At 55.1% G+C, this 16,547-nt stretch overlaps 2 non-coding genes across 2 annotated transcripts; both read left to right on the top strand.

The window, feature by feature from the left end:
- Positions 1-7,506: 7,506 nt before the first annotated feature.
- On the top strand, positions 7,507-7,588 carry trnas-gcu (transfer RNA serine (anticodon GCU)). The gene has a single exon. It is a non-coding gene; the product is annotated as a tRNA-Ser (tRNA).
- A 3,873-nt stretch (positions 7,589-11,461) lies between these two features.
- On the top strand, positions 11,462-11,543 carry trnas-gcu (transfer RNA serine (anticodon GCU)). The gene has a single exon. It is a non-coding gene; the product is annotated as a tRNA-Ser (tRNA).
- The last annotated feature ends 5,004 nt before the right edge of the window (positions 11,544-16,547 follow it).

Here is a 16,547-nt window from a genome sequence, read left to right as displayed (position 1 = left end):
CGTGCTCCGCCGGGACATGAGCTTGAGGCGGACGCAGGACGTGCTCCGCCGGGACATGAGCTTGAGGCGGACGCAGGGAGTGCTCTGCCTGAACCTGGACTTGAAACGGACACACAGCGTGCTCCGCTGGATCGGGTACTTGGGACTCGGCCGAGCCCCCTTCCGGCGCCTCGGCCGCTGGTGAGGAGCCGGTACAGGACTCTGGAGGTTGCAGCTGGTGAGGAAGCGGCGTAGGTTGCTGCAGCTGACGTGGAGGTGATTGCGGGCCGGGCGCAGCATTCGGGCCGGGCGCAGCCACGACGGGGGACCTGATCAGCGTCAGCCCTCTTTATGTCGATCAGCTGGGCTTGAAGTGAGGAGACCTGCTTCTCCGCGTTCCTCTTGCCCTCCTCTGCCTCAGCCAGCATCTTCCGCAGAGCGTTCCGCTCATCCTCCTGCTGCCGCAAGCGAGTGGAGAGGCTCAGCCTTTGGCGGGTCTCCTCTTGAAGCAATTCCTGTGCATCCTGCAGCTGCGACTCCATTGAACACAGGTCTTGGCTGACTTTGATGTTTCTGCCCTCGGCTTCAGTCAGCAGACTGTTGGTATTGTCCAGCTCCGACTGCATCTTGGCCAACTTGTCAGCCATCTCCCGCCTCTGCTGTTCGCTCTCTCCAAATTTGACCTGTAGCTCTTGCTGTGCTGCAGTTGAGTCTAAAACGTCCTCCAACTCAGTCTTGAGAGCTTCCAGCTCCTCTCCAAGGTCTCTGCGCCCCTCATCTGCCTTGTTGCGAGCCTGTCTCTCCGCTTCCAGATCCTCCTGCAGCTCCGAGATCTGAGCTTCCAGTTCCCGGGTCCTCTTCTGGGCGAGGTTCTCCTCCTCCCTCCTTGCCAGTACAGTCAGCAGCTCCTCCTCTTTCTGGGCCATGCGAGCTTCCAGTTTAGCAAGGTGGGCCTGAAGTTCAGAAATCTGGTCACTGATTGAGTCCGGGTTGCGCTGGGCGTCTGGAAGACGGTAGAAATACTCGAGATCGTCCTCGTGATCCGAGTCGATGATCAGATGGGGTGGAATGACGGGTAAACCATCGATGACGTAACCTGGAGACGAGGGGAGTGTAGCAGACGTGGCGCTGAGGTGATCGGCAGGTTGAGGGAGGTTGTCCGTGCGGTGGTGTCCATGACGCCGCCGCGAGCCCCTCGCTGGGTCCTTCTTTCTCGGTCGGGTCATTCTGTCACGGTTCGCCTTACGGCGAGGAGGAGGTGGACCCAAAAGGCGAGGAGGCAGAGAGGTGAGTAACGTGAAGGGAATTTATTAACTGAAACAAACAAGGACAAACAACGTGGCATGGGGCTAGGGAACAAGGGCAACCAGAACGTGACTAACAGAAAAGGAGGACGAGGAACAGAAGCCGGGGCAAAACGCTGAGGGACGTAACGGGAACGAGAGCATGAACTTGACAGTAACAAACGTGGTCGTGGAAGTCCGGAAAGTGCGGCAATGACCCGACACTGCGTTGTCGGTATGGGAAGCTTAAATAGTCCGAGTGATCAGGGGAGCAGATGGGAAACAGGTGTGTGATGAGGGTAACGGGGAACAGGTGCGTGGCTGGTGAGGACGAGTGCTGAGGGGAGGCGCTATCACAGCTGACCAAAACAAAAACAAAGTGCACATGGCAGGGAGGTGACGAAAACAATAACAAAACCGCATGACACGAAAACAATACAAAAACCCCTGTCATGCCTGACGCGGATCATGACAGTACCCCCCCCTTAAGGGACGGATTCCAGACGTCCCACAAAAAGAACAAAATGAAAAACCATGTCCAAAAACGAGGGTGGGCGGAAGGGGTCGGGCGGTGGGTCAACGACCCGTGATCGAAGCCGGTCTGGCGGATGTCCGGGAGGCCAGACCAGCGCGTCCTTTCGTGGCCATTCAGGCGGCCGTCCGGGTGGCCGAACCCGCAAGTCCAGTCGTGGCCGTTCGGGCGGGCGTCCGGGAGGCCAAACCAGGGAGTCCGACTGTGGCCATTCAGGCGGGCGTCCGGGAGGCCCAGATCGCCTCATCGAGTGCGCCGCCGAGGCTAAGACGAGAAGCGGCGGCGGGTCGAGGGGCTCAGCCGAGGCAGAGGCTTGGAGCGGCGGCGGACCGGGCGCAGCCGAGACAGGAACTTGGAGCGACGGCTGGTCGTCCAGCCCCGCCGAGTCAGGGACGTGGAGCGGCGGCTGGTCGTCGAGCGTCGATGAGACCGGAACGTGGATCGGCGGCTGGTCGTCGAGCGTCGACGAGACAGGAACGTGGATCGGCGGCAGGTCGTCGAGCGTCGCCGAGACAGGAACGTGGAGCGGCGGCTGGCCGTCGAGCCCCGCCGAGACAGGAACGTGGATCGGCGGCTGGTCGTCGAGCCCCGCCGAGACAGGAACGTGGATCGGCGGCTGGTCGTCGAGCGTCGACGAGACAGGAACTTGCGACGGGTGCAGGACGTGCTCCGCCGGGACATGAGCTTGAGGCGGACGCAGGACGTGCTCCGCCGGGACGTGAACTTGGGACGGACGCAGGGAGTGCTCCGCCTGAACGTGGACTTGAGGCGGGCGCAGGACGTGCTCCGCCGGGACAAGAGCTTGAGGCGGACGCAGGACGTGCTCCGCCGGGACGTGAACTTGGGACGGATGCAGGGAGTGCTCCGCCTGAACGTGGACTTGATCTTGAGACGGACGCAGGACGTGCTCCGCCTGAACGTGGACTTGATCTTGAGACGGACGCAGGACGTGCTCCGCCTGAACGTGGACTTGACCTTGAGACGGACGCAGGACGTGCTCCGCCGGGACATGAGCTTGAGGCGGACGCAGGACGTGCTCCGCCGGGACGTGAACTTGGGACGGACGCAGGGAGTGCTCCGCCTGAACATGGACTTGAGGCGGGCGCAGGATGTGCTCCGCCGGGACGTGAACTTGGGACGGATGCGGGATGTGCTCCGTCTGAACGTGAACTTGATCTTGAGACGGACGCAGGACGTGCTCCGCCTGAACGTGGACTTGACCTTGAGACGGACGCAGGACGTGCTCCGCCGGGACATGAGCTTGAGGCGGACGCAGGACGTGCTCCGCCGGGACATGAGCTTGAGGCGGACGCAGGGAGTGCTCTGCCTGAACCTGGACTTGAAACGGACACACAGCGTGCTCCGCTGGATCGGGTACTTGGGACTCGGCCGAGCCCCCTTCCGGCGCCTCGGCCGCTGGTGAGGAGCCGGTACAGGACTCTGGAGGTTGCAGCTGGTGAGGAAGCGGCGTAGGTTGCTGCAGCTGACGTGGAGGTGATTGCGGGCCGGGCGCAGCATTCGGGCCGGGCGCAGCCACGACGGGGGACCTGATCAGCGTCAGCCCTCTTTATGTCGATCAGCTGGGCTTGAAGTGAGGAGACCTGCTTCTCCGCGTTCCTCTTGCCCTCCTCTGCCTCAGCCAGCATCTTCCGCAGAGCGTTCCGCTCATCCTCCTGCTGCCGCAAGCGAGTGGAGAGGCTCAGCCTTTGGCGGGTCTCCTCTTGAAGCAATTCCTGTGCATCCTGCAGCTGCGACTCCATTGAACACAGGTCTTGGCTGACTTTGATGTTTCTGCCCTCGGCTTCAGTCAGCAGACTGTTGGTATTGTCCAGCTCCGACTGCATCTTGGCCAACTTGTCAGCCATCTCCCGCCTCTGCTGTTCGCTCTCTCCAAATTTGACCTGTAGCTCTTGCTGTGCTGCAGTTGAGTCTAAAACGTCCTCCAACTCAGTCTTGAGAGCTTCCAGCTCCTCTCCAAGGTCTCTGCGCCCCTCATCTGCCTTGTTGCGAGCCTGTCTCTCCGCTTCCAGATCCTCCTGCAGCTCCGAGATCTGAGCTTCCAGTTCCCGGGTCCTCTTCTGGGCGAGGTTCTCCTCCTCCCTCCTTGCCAGTACAGTCAGCAGCTCCTCCTCTTTCTGGGCCATGCGAGCTTCCAGTTTAGCAAGGTGGGCCTGAAGTTCAGAAATCTGGTCACTGATTGAGTCCGGGTTGCGCTGGGCGTCTGGAAGACGGTAGAAATACTCGAGATCGTCCTCGTGATCCGAGTCGATGATCAGATGGGGTGGAATGACGGGTAAACCATCGATGACGTAACCTGGAGACGAGGGGAGTGTAGCAGACGTGGCGCTGAGGTGATCGGCAGGTTGAGGGAGGTTGTCCGTGCGGTGGTGTCCATGACGCCGCCGCGAGCCCCTCGCTGGGTCCTTCTTTCTCGGTCGGGTCATTCTGTCACGGTTCGCCTTACGGCGAGGAGGAGGTGGACCCAAAAGGCGAGGAGGCAGAGAGGTGAGTAACGTGAAGGGAATTTATTAACTGAAACAAACAAGGACAAACAACGTGGCATGGGGCTAGGGAACAAGGGCAACCAGAACGTGACTAACAGAAAAGGAGGACGAGGAACAGAAGCCGGGGCAAAACGCTGAGGGACGTAACGGGAACGAGAGCATGAACTTGACAGTAACAAACGTGGTCGTGGAAGTCCGGAAAGTGCGGCAATGACCCGACACTGCGTTGTCGGTATGGGAAGCTTAAATAGTCCGAGTGATCAGGGGAGCAGATGGGAAACAGGTGTGTGATGAGGGTAACGGGGAACAGGTGCGTGGCTGGTGAGGACGAGTGCTGAGGGGAGGCGCTATCACAGCTGACCAAAACAAAAACAAAGTGCACATGGCAGGGAGGTGACGAAAACAATAACAAAACCGCATGACACGAAAACAATACAAAAACCCCTGTCATGCCTGACGCGGATCATGACAGGACCCAACTGCCCGTATCAAGGGGCTCGGTACCCCGTACTCCCGGAGCACGCTCCACAGAACTCCCCGTGGGACACGGTCGAACGCCTTCTCCAAGTCCACAAAACACATGTAGACTGGTTGGACGAACTCCCATGCACCCTCAAGGACGCTGTAGAGAGTGTAGAGCTGGTCCACTGTTCCACGGCCAGGACGAAAACCACACTGCTCCTCTTGGATCTGAGATTCAACCTCCCGACGAACCCTCCTCTCCTGTACCCCTGAGTAGACCTTACCAGGGAGGCTGAGGAGTGTGATTCCTCTATAATTGGAACACACCCTCCGGTCCCCCTTCTTAAAAAGGGGGACCACCACCCCGGTCTGCCAATCCAGAGGCACTGTCCCCGATGTCCACGCAATGTTGTAGAGGCGTGGCAACCATGACAGCCCCACAACATCCAGAGCCCTAAGGAACTCCGGGCGGATCTCATCCACCCCCGGGGCCTTGCCACCGAGGAGCTTGTTAACCACCTCGGTTACTTCAGCGCCTGAGATAGTCCTCAGGCTCTGCTTCCTCCATGGAAGGCGTGTCGGTAGAATTGAGGAGGTCTTCGAAGTATTCTCCCCACCGACTCACAACGTCCCGAGTCGAGGTCAGCAGCACCCCATCTCCACTATAAATAGTGTTGATGGTGCACTGCTTCCCTCTCCTGAGACGACGGATGGTGGACCAGAATTTCTTCGAAGCCGTCTGGAAGTCGTTTTCCATGGCCTCACCGAACTCCTCCCACGCCCGAGTTTTTGCTTCGGCAACCACCGAAGCCGTATTCTGCTTGTCCAGTCGGTACCTGTCAGCTGCCTCCGGAGTCCCACAGGCCAGAAAGGCCCGATAGGACTCTTTCTTCAGCCTGACAGCATCCCTTACCGCCGGTGTACACCAGCGGGTTCGGGGGTTGCCGCCACGACAGGCACCGACAACCTTGCGTCCACAGCTTCGATCGGCTGCCTCAACAATGGAGGCACGAAACATGGTCCTCTCAGACTGAATGTCCGCTGCCTCCCCCGGCACGTGGGCGAAGTTCTGCCGGAGGTGGGAGTTGAAACTCTTTCTGACAGGGGATTCTGCCAAGCGTTCCCAGCAGACCCTCACATTACGCTTGGGTCTGCCGGGTCGGACCGGCATCTTCCCCCACCATCGGAGCCAACTCACCACCAGGTGGTGATCAGTTGACAGCTCCGCCCCTCTCTTCACCCGAGTGTCCCAAACATGCGGCCGCAAATCCGATGACACGACTACAAAGTCGATCATCGAACTGCGGCCTAGGGTGTCCTGGTGCCAAGTGCACATATGGACACCCTAATGCTTGAACATGGTGTTCGTTATCGACAATCCATGACGAGCACAGAAGTCTAGTAACAGAACACCACTCGGGTTTAGATTGGGGGGGCCATTCCTCCCAATCACGCCCTTCCGGGTCTCATTGTCGTTACCCACGTGAGCATTGAAGTCCCCCAGCAGGACGAGGGAGTCTCCAGGGGGAACGCTCTCCAGCACACCCTCCAAAGACTCCAAAAAGGGTGGGTACTCTGAACTACTGTTTGGTGCATAAGCACAAACAACAATCAGCACCCGTCCCCCCACCTTGAGGCGGAGGGAGGCTACCCTCTCATCTACCGAGGTGAACCCCAGTGTACAGGCGCCAAGCCGGGGGGCAATAAGTATGCCCACACCTGCTCGGCGTCTCTCACCTTGGGCAACTCCAGAGTGGAAGAGTGTCCAACCCCTCTCAAGAGGACTGGTACCAGAGCCTAAGTGTGTGTGGAGGTGAGCCCGACTATATCTAGTCAGAATTTCCCTGCCTCGCACACCAGCTCAGGCTCCTTCCCAGCCAGACAGGTGACATTCCATGTCCCAAGAGCTAGTTTCTGTAGCCGGGGATCAGAGCGCCAAGGTCCCTGCCTCTTTCCGCTGCCCGACTTGCATTGCACCGAACCCCTTTGGCCCCTCCCCCAGGTGGTGAGCCCATGTGAGGGGGAACCCACGTTGCCTCTTCGGGCTGAGCCCCGTGGGTGCAGGCCCGGCCACCAGGCGCTCGCCAATGAGCCCCACCTCCAGGCCTGGCTCCAGAGGGGGGCCCCGGTGACCCGCGTCCGGGCAAGGGAAATCGTGGTCCATGTATTGTGGTCATCATTGGGGTTCTTGTGAGCCATGCTTTGTCTGGACCCTCACCTAGGACCTGTTTGCCAAGGGTGACCCTACCAGGGGCAAATAAGCCCCCGACAACTTAGCTCCTAGGATCATTGGGACACGCAAACCCCTCCACCATGATAAGGTGACAGCTCAATTAAATCAGTATCTAAATATTAAAAGAATCAACGTCTAAGTGCAGTCCTGCTCTACCAAACCGAATATGACAGAAATGTTGCATTTCTTGACTTCCAAAAAACTTAAACTTCCGCATCGTCATTATGCTCAGCCACCATCTGGACTGGGAGCTACTTTTCAGTCCATGTGTTCAATCAAACCCGTCCCTCAGGGGATGTGGAGGGTTCTCTTGAAACATGCAAGGTTTTGAGAAATTAGAATCAGTCTTTAAATTGAAAGGGAACCAAAGTCTAAACACAGTCCTGGTCCAAGTAAACAGAGTTTAACCCAATACTACCTTTCTACACTTACAAAAATATTCAACTTCATCTTGGTTACTAAGCCTTCTGAATTTAGAGACACTTTTCAGTCCTTTGGAAAACCACAAGAACTGATGAGGTGGCCGAGTGGTTAAGGCGATGGACTGCTAATCCATTGTGTTCTACACCCATGGGTTCGAATCCCATCCTCATCGAATCGCTGCGTTTTCTAAGTTGGTTATATTGTGGGAAGGTTGTTTCACCCTGTTGTTTAGGATATGTTGAGGTATCTCTGGGATTTTTAATTGTCTAAAGCCAATTAAATCATCCACCCATCCATCGAATATCCTCCGCTTATCCGGGGTCGTGTCGCGGAGGCAGCAGCTTCAGCAGGGAAGCCCAGACTTCCCGCTCCCCAGCCACATCTTTCAGCTCTGCCGGAGGGATGCCGAGGCGTTCCCAGGCCAGCTGGGAGACGTAGTCTCTCCAGCGTGTCCTGGGTCGTCCTCTGGGCCTCCTGCCGGTGGGACATGCCCGGAACACCTCCCCAGGGAGGCGTCCACGAGGCATCCTAAAGAGATGCCCCAGCCACCTCATCTGGCTCCTCTCTACGTGGAGGAACAGCGGCTCGACACTGAGTCCCTCCCGGATGTTCGAACTTCTCACCCTATCTCTAAGGGAGAGCCCAGACACCCTGCGGAGGAAACTCATTTCGGCCGCTTGTACCCGAGATTTTGTTCTTTCGGTCGCGACCCACAGCTCGTGACCATAGGTGAGGGTAGGAACGTAGATCGACCGGTAAATCGAGAGCTTCGCCTTTTGGCTCAGCTCCCTCTTCACCACGACAGACCGATACAGCGTCCGCATCACAGCGGAGGCTGCACCGATCCGCCTGTCGATCTCTCGCTCCGTCCTCCCCTCACTCGTAAACAAGACCCCAAGATACTTAAACTCCTCCACTTGGGGCAGGATCTCCTCCCCGACCTGGAGAGGGCACTCCACCCTTGTCCGACTGAGAACCATGGTCTCAGATTCAGAGGTGCTCATCTTCATCCCAACCGCTTCACACTCGGCTGCAAACCGCTCCAGTGAGAGTTGGAGATCACGGCCTGAGGAAGCCAACAGTACCACATAATCTGCGAAAAGCAGAGATGAAATACTGTGGTCACCATACCGGATCCCCTCATCACCTCGACTGCGCCTAGAAATTCTGTCCATAAAAGTTATGAACAGAATCGGCGACAAAGGGCAGCATTGGCAGAGTCCAACCCTCACTGGAAACGAAACCGACTTATTGCCAGCAATGCGGACCAAACTATGACATCAGTGGTACAGGGACCCAACTGCCCGTATCAAGGGGCTCGGTACCCCGTACTCCCGGAGCACGCTCCACAGAACTCCCCGTGGGACACGGTCGAACGCCTTCTCCAAGTCCACAAAACACATGTAGACTGGTTGGACGAACTCCCATGCACCCTCAAGGACGCTGTAGAGAGTGTCGAGCTGGTCCACTGTTCCACGGCCAGGACGAAAACCACAATGCTCCTCTTGGATCTGAGATTCAACCTCCCGACGGACCCTCCTCTCCTGTACCCCTGAGTAGACCTTACCAGGGAGGCTGAGGAGTGTGATTCCTCTATAATTGGAACACACACTCCGGTCCCCCTTCTTAAAAAGGGGGACCACCACCCCGGTCTGCCAATCCAGAGGCACTGTCCCCGATGTCCACGCAACGTTGTAGAGGCGTGTCAACCATGACAGCCCCACAACATCCAGAGCCCTAAGGAACTCCGGGCAGATCTCATCCACCCCCGGGGCCTTGCCACCGAGGAGCTTGTTAACCACCTCGGTTACTTCAGCCCCTGAGATAGATGAGTCCACCACGGAGTCCTCAGGCTCTGCTTCCTCAATGGAAGGCGTGTCGGTAGAATTGAGGAGGTCTTCGAAGTATTCTCCCCACCGACTCACAACGTCCCGAGTCGAGGTCAGCAGCACCCCATCTGCACTATAAATAGTGTTGATGGTGCACTGCTCCCTCTCCTGAGACGACGGTGGTGGACCAGAATTTCTTTGAAGCCATCTGGAAGTCGTTTTCCATGGCCTCACCGAACTCCTCCCACGCCCGAGTTTTTGCTTCGGCAACCACCGAAGCCATATTCCGCTTGGCCAGTCGGTACCTGTCAGCTGCCTCCGGAGTCCCACAGGCCAGAAAGGCCCGATAGAACTCTTTCTTCAGACTGACAGCATCCCTTACCGCCGGTGTCCACCAGCGGGTTCGGGGGTTGCCGCCACGACAGGCACCGACAACCTTGCGTCCACAGCTTCAATCGGCTGCCTCAACAATGGAGGCACGAAACATGGTCCTCTCAGACTGAATGTCCGCTGCCTCCCCCGGTACGTGGGCGAAGTTCTGCCGGAGGTGGGAGTTGAAACTCTTTCTGACAGGGCATTCTGCCAAGCGTTCCCAGCAGACCCTCACAATACGCTTGGGTCTGCCGGGTTGGACCGGCATCTTCCCCCACCATCTGAGTCAACTCACCACCAGGTGGTGATCAGTTGACAGCTCCGCCCCTCTCTTCACTCGAGTGTCCAAAACATGCGGCCGCAAATCCGATGACACGACTACAAAGTCGATGATTGAACTGCTGCCTAGGGTGTCCTGGTGCCAAGTGCACATATGGACACCCTAATACTTGAACATGGTGTTCGTTATCGACAATCCATGACGAGCACAGAAGTCTAGTAACAGAACACCACTCGGGTTCAGATTGGGGGGGCCATTCCTCCCAATCACGCCCTTCCAGGTCTCATTGTCGTTACCCACGTGAGCATTGAAGTCCCCCAGCAGGACGAGGGAGTCTCCAGGGGGAACGCTCTCCAGCACACCCTCCAAAGACTCCAAAAAGGGTGGGTACTCTGAACTGCTGTTTGGGGCATAAGCACAAACAACAGTCAGCACCCGTCCCCCCACCTTGAGGCGGAGGGAGGCTACCCTCTCGTCTACCGAGGTGAACCCCAGTGTACAGGCGCCAAGCCGGGGCGCAATAAGGATGCCCACACCTGCTCGGCGTCTCTCACCTTGGGCAACTCCAGAGTGGAAGAGTGTCCAACCCCTCTCAAGAGGACTGGTACCAGAGCCTAAGCTGTGTGTGGAGGTGAGCCCGACTATATCTAGTCAGAATTTCCCTGCCTCGCACACCAGCTCAGGCTCCTTCCCAGACAGAGAGGTGACATTCCATGTCCCAAGAGCTAGTTTCTGTAGCCGGGGATCAGAGCGCCAAGGTCCCTGCCTCTTGCCGCTGCCCGACTTGCATTGCACCGAACCCCTTTGGCCCCTCCCACAGGTGGTGAGCCCATGTGAGGGGGAACCCACGTTGCCTCTTCGGGCTGAGCCCCATGGGTGCAGGCCCGGCCACCAGGCGCTCGCCAATGAGCCCCACCTCCAGGCCTGGCTCCAGAGGGGGGCCCCGGTGACCCCCGTCCGGGCAAGGGAAATCGTGGTCCATATATTGTGGTCATCATTGGGGTTCTTGTGAGCCATGCTTTGTCTGGACCCTCACTTAGGACCTGTTTGCCAAGGGTGACCCTACCAGGGGCAAAAAAGCCCCCGACAACTTAGCTCCTAGGATCATTGGGACACGCAAACCCCTCCACCATGATAAGGTGACAGCTCAATTAAATCAGTATCTAAATATTAAAAGAATCAACGTCTAAGCGCAGTCCTGCTCTCCCAAACCGAATATGACAGAAATGTTGCATTTCTTGACTTCCAAAAAACGTAAACTTCCGCATCGTCATTATGCTCAGCCACCATCTGGACTGGGAGCTACTTTTCAGTCCATGTGTTCAATAAAACCCCTCCCTCAGGGGATGTGGAGGGTTCTCTTGAAACATGCAAGGTTTTGAGAAATTAGAATCAGTCTTTAAATTGAAAGGGAACCAAAGTCTAAACACAGTCCTGGTCCAAGTAAACGGAGTTGAACCTAATACTACCTTTCTACACTTACAAAAATATCCAACTTCATCTTGGTTACTAAGCCTTCTGGATTTAGAGACACTTTACAGTCCTTTGGAAAACCCCATGAACTGATGAGGTGGCCGAGTGGTTAAGGTGATGGACTGCTAATCCATTGTGTTCTACACCCATGGGTTCGAATCCCATCCTCATCGAATCACTGCATATTCTTAGTTGGTTATATTGTGGGAAGGTTGTTTCACCCTGTTGTTTAGGATATGTTGAGGTATCTCTGGGATTTTTAATTGTCTAAATCCAATTAAATCATCCACCCATCCATCCATTATCTACCGCTTATCCCGTGTCGGGTCGCGGAGGCAGCAGCTTCAGCAGGGAAGCCCAGACTTCCCGCTCCCCAGCCACATCTTTCAGCTCTGCCGGAGGGATGCCGAGGCGTTCCCAGGCCAGCTGGGAGACGTAGTCTCTCCAGCGTGTCCTGGGTCGTCCTCTGGGCCTCCTGCCGGTGGGACATGCCCGGAACACCTCTCCAGGGAGGCGTCCAGGAGGCATCCTAAAGAGATGCCCGAGCCACCTCATCTGGCTCCTCTCTACGTGGAGGAACAGCGGATCGACACTGAGTCCCTCCCGGATGTTCGAACTTCTCACCCTATCTCTAAGGGAGAGCCCAGACACCCTGCGGAGGAAACTCATTTCGGCCGCTTGTACCCGAGATCTTGTTCTTTCGGTCGCGACCCACAGCTCGTGACCATAGGTGAGGGTAGGAATGTAGATCGACCGGTCAATCGAGAGCTTCGCCTTTTGGCTCAGCTCACTCTTCACCACGACAGACCGATACAGCGTCCTCATCACAGCGGAGGCTGCACCGATCCGCCTGTCGATCTCTCGCTCCGTCCTCCCCTCACTCGTAAACAAGACCCCAAGATACTTAAACTCCTCCACTTGGGGCAGGATTTCCTCCCCGACCTGGAGAGGGCACTCCACCCTTTTCCGACTGAGAACCATGGTCTCGGATTCAGGGGTGCTCATCTTCATCCCAACCGCTTCACACTCGGCTGCGAACCGCTCCAGTGAGAGTTGGAGATCACGGCCTGAGGAAGCCAACAGTACCACATCATCTGCGAAAAGCAGAGATGAAATACTGTGGTCACCAAACCGGATCCCCTCATCACCTCGACTGCGCCTAGAAATTCTGTCCATAAAAGTTATGAACAGAATCGGCGACAAAGGGCAGCATTGGCGGAGTCCAACCCTCACTGGAAACGAATTCGACTTATTGCCAGCAATGCGGACCAAACTCTGACATCGGAGGTACAGGGACCCAACTGCCCGTATCAAGGGGCTCCGTACCCCGTACTCCCGGAGCACGCTCCACAGAACTCCCCGTGGGACACGGTCGAACGCCTTCTCCAAGTCCACAAAACACATGTAGACTGGTTGGACGAACTCCCATGCACCCTCAAGGACGCTGTAGAGAGTGTAGAGCTGGTCCACTGTTCCACGGCCAGGACGAAAACCACACTGCTCCTCTTGGATCTGAGATTCAACCTCCCGAGGGGACCCTCCTCTCCTGTACCCCTGAGTAGACCTTACCAGGGAGGCTGAGGAGTGTGATTCCTCTATAATTGGAACACACCCTCCGGTCCCCCTTCTTAAAAAGGGGGACCACAACCCCGGACTGCCAATCCAGAGGCACTGTCCCCGATGTCCACGCAATGTTGTAGAGGTGTGTCAACCATGACAGCCCCACAACATCCAGAGCCCTAAGGAACTCCGGGCGGATCTCATCCACCCCCGGGGCCTTGCCACCGAGGAGCTTGTTAACCACCTCGGTTACTTCAGCCCCTGAGATAGATGAGTCCACCACGGAGTCCTCAGGCTCTGCTTCCTCAATGGAAGGCGTGTCGGTAGAATTGAGGAGGTCTTCGAAGTATTCTCTCCACCGACTCACAACGTCCCGAGTCGAGGTCAGCAGCACCCCATCTCCACTATAAATAGTGTTGATGGTGCACTGCTTCCCTCTCCTGAGACGACGGATGGTGGACCAGAATTTATTCAAAGCCGTCTGGAAGTCGTTTTCCATGGCCTCACCGAACTCCTCCCACGCCCGAGTTTTTGCTTCGGCAACCACCGAAGCCGTATTCCGCTTGGCCAGTCGGTACCTGTCAGCTTCCTCCGGAGTCCCACAGGCCAGAAAGGCCCGATAGAACTCTTTCTTCAGCCTGACAGCATCCCTTACCGCCGGTGTCCACCAGCGGGTTCGGGGGTTGCCGCCACGACAGGCACCGACAACCTTGCGTCCACAGCTTCGATCGGCTGCCTCAACAATGGAGGCACGAAACATGGTCCTCTCAGACTGAATATCCGCTGCCTCCCCCGGTACGTGGGCAAAGTTCTGCCGGAGGTGGGAGTTGAAACTCTTTCTGACAGGGCATTCTGCCAAGCGTTCTCAGCAGACCCTCACAATACGCTTGGGTCTGCCGGGTTGGACCGGCATCTTCCCCCACCATCGGAGTCAACTCACCACCAGGTGGTGATCAGTTGACAGCTCCGCCCCTCTCTTCACTCGAGTGTCCAAAACATGCGGCCGCAAATCCGATGACACGACTACAAAGTCGATCATTGAACTGCGGCCTAGGGTGTCCTGGTGCCAAGTGCACATATGGACACCCTAATACTTGAACATGGTGTTCGTTATCGACAATCCATGACGAGCACAGAAGTCTAGTAACAGAACACCACTCGGGTTCAGATTGGGGGGGCCATTCCTCCCAATCACGCCCTTCCAGGTCTCATTGTCGTTACCCACGTGAGCATTGAAGTCCCCCAGCAGGACGAGGGAGTCTCCAGGGGGAACGCTCTCCAGCACACCCTCCAAAGACTCCAAAAAGGGTGGGTACTCTGAACTGCTGTTTGGGGCATAAGCACAAACAACAGTCAGCACCCGTCCCCCCACCTGGAGGCGGAGGGAGGCTACCCTCTCGTCTACCGAGGTGAACCCCAGTGTACAGGCGCCAAGCCGGGGGGCAATAAGTATGCCCACACCTGCTCGGCGTCTCTCACCTTGGGCAACTCCAGAGTGGAAGAGTATCCAACCCCTCTCAAGAGGACTGGTACCAGAGCCTAAGCTGTGTGTGGAGGTGAGCCCGACTATTTCTAGTCAGAATTTCCCTGCCTCGCACACCAGCTCAGGCTCCTTCCCAGACAGAGAGGTGACATTCTGTCAGGTTTAAAAAGGTCCTGACGCCTTCATTAGACTGAATTAAATGCAGAGAACCAGAGGAATAACCAGGGAAGGTTTTGTCTTTTCTCCATCGCGGATGGGAGGAGAAGCCAGGAGGTGAAATAGGCGTCTTGCCAGTTCAATCTCCCGCAATCTCACTGGCTTCTTCGCCCATCCCTCTGGACTTTATTCAAAGAAAAACGAAACCTATGGAAAGTGAAACCCAAACAAGCGTCTGGGTGTGCGCATGTGTGCTGAAGCAATGATGTGCGTGTCTGTGAGTGTGTGTGTAATTCATTGTTACAAATAGTGTATAAAAAACATGATTAAAAATACACAAACTATTTACATACTCTCACATTTCCCCCCTGTTTGTCGGATTTAAATCATGTCCATACGGCTTTAAGATGAGTCATCAGGGAATAAAACATATAAAAATACATTTCAATGTGCCTAGTGAAAAATAACAAAACTGTCTCCACGCAGAGCTTGTCTCTGGGGGACTCGATGCAGGCCCCTTGCCTCGCTGTAGGAGGAGACAGCCGTCTTTACCTCCCGGATCTTCGTGTGTGGTGTATGTGTGCGCACGTGTGGGGCTTGGGCGACAAGTTCATATTCATTTTACGTTTCAGTGTCCAGTTCGAGTTCGTCATTGTCCAGTTCGAGTTTGTCATACTCAACATCAATCAGATTGTAATGTTACTTTTGGGCAACAAACATGCAATTAATCATCATTTTTGTCATGAAAATAATGCAACAAAAACAGACTACACATAACAAAAAATGAAAACCATAATTATCCCCATATATATTGTGTCTTTCAAATTCTTCATAGTGGTCATAACATCAATAATTGTTTCATTTTTAAAACATTAAATGCAATTATGTTCTTCAATCAAGGCTCAAATTTCTTTATGTACATCATTAATTTCCAAACCATATCTAATCTTTTTATTCTGTGGCTTCATCATTCGTATCTGTGGCTGGTGGTGTGGTTCTGATGTGCGTGTGGTCCGAGATTGTGACTCGGGGAGGGATTCGCGTTGCTAGGCCTTTAGCTGGAAACCGGTGAAGTTTGTACTGCAACTGGTGGATCCAGCTGCCACGCCCCGCGACCTTTGCAGCGTCGGGGTCACCGCCATCATCTGGCGAGGGCCATCTCAGCATTCACTTCCCCCCAACGAAGTCGTTTCAACACCTTGAAGAAGAGTTGGTCTCCCACACGGACGTGAATTCTCTGTGAATCAGAAAAACACTTGACCAGTATTTGCGTCTTTTGCATCTTTTTCGGTCAAACATGTTTTTTGTTGGTGGTTCTGATGAACCTGAGAGTCTATAGGGGATAGTGTCCTTCCTTCGGCTGGCATTGTCCTCATTGCTGTGATTGAAACACAGTCTGGCCATTGTCTCTCTTTTTTTTTTTTTCTCCATTAGTGCGTTCCACAAGTCCTGCAGACTGTATGCACAGTGACGCTTTGAGTCCATTTTTTAACAACTGTCCCACTTGTTACAACATCATTCACAAAATGCATCATTTTCACTTCAAATCACTTCTTGAAATTCCAAATGTCAGGATAATTTGATTACACAACACTTTTCCCAATCGTTTTTAGCATCAGCATGTGTTGATGGAAACAACTTAATCCATTTTGAAAACATATTAATTATAACCAAACAATATTGCAACCCAAACAACTAACACTTTGTCTAAAAAAAAAAGTTTTTTGTTGAAAAGTCTATATGTGGGAACAATTTCATATCATACTTCCCCCTGTTGACACACGACTATCTGCTCGTGTGTCAATCATCTTATTCCTCTAATCAATGAATTAGGCAGCCAGGATTTGCCATCTGCCAATTTGCTGATCCTGTCCTCAGCAATGTTTGCACCTTTGTTCTCACATGTGCATGTTCGATTAGTGATGCCTTTTTCCCTGGCCTGAGATCAACATGTCAAGTTGATTTACTGTGTGTATGT

This window comes from Idiotropiscis lumnitzeri, chromosome 9 (assembly GCF_059441095.1).
Source record: "Idiotropiscis lumnitzeri isolate Australia: NSW breed Sydney's pygmy pipehorse chromosome 9, RoL_Ilum_1.0, whole genome shotgun sequence".
Lineage (NCBI taxonomy): Eukaryota > Metazoa > Chordata > Actinopteri > Syngnathiformes > Syngnathidae > Idiotropiscis > Idiotropiscis lumnitzeri.
Note: the sequence above shows the minus strand (reverse complement) of the source record. Positions and strands in the feature narration are given on the sequence as shown.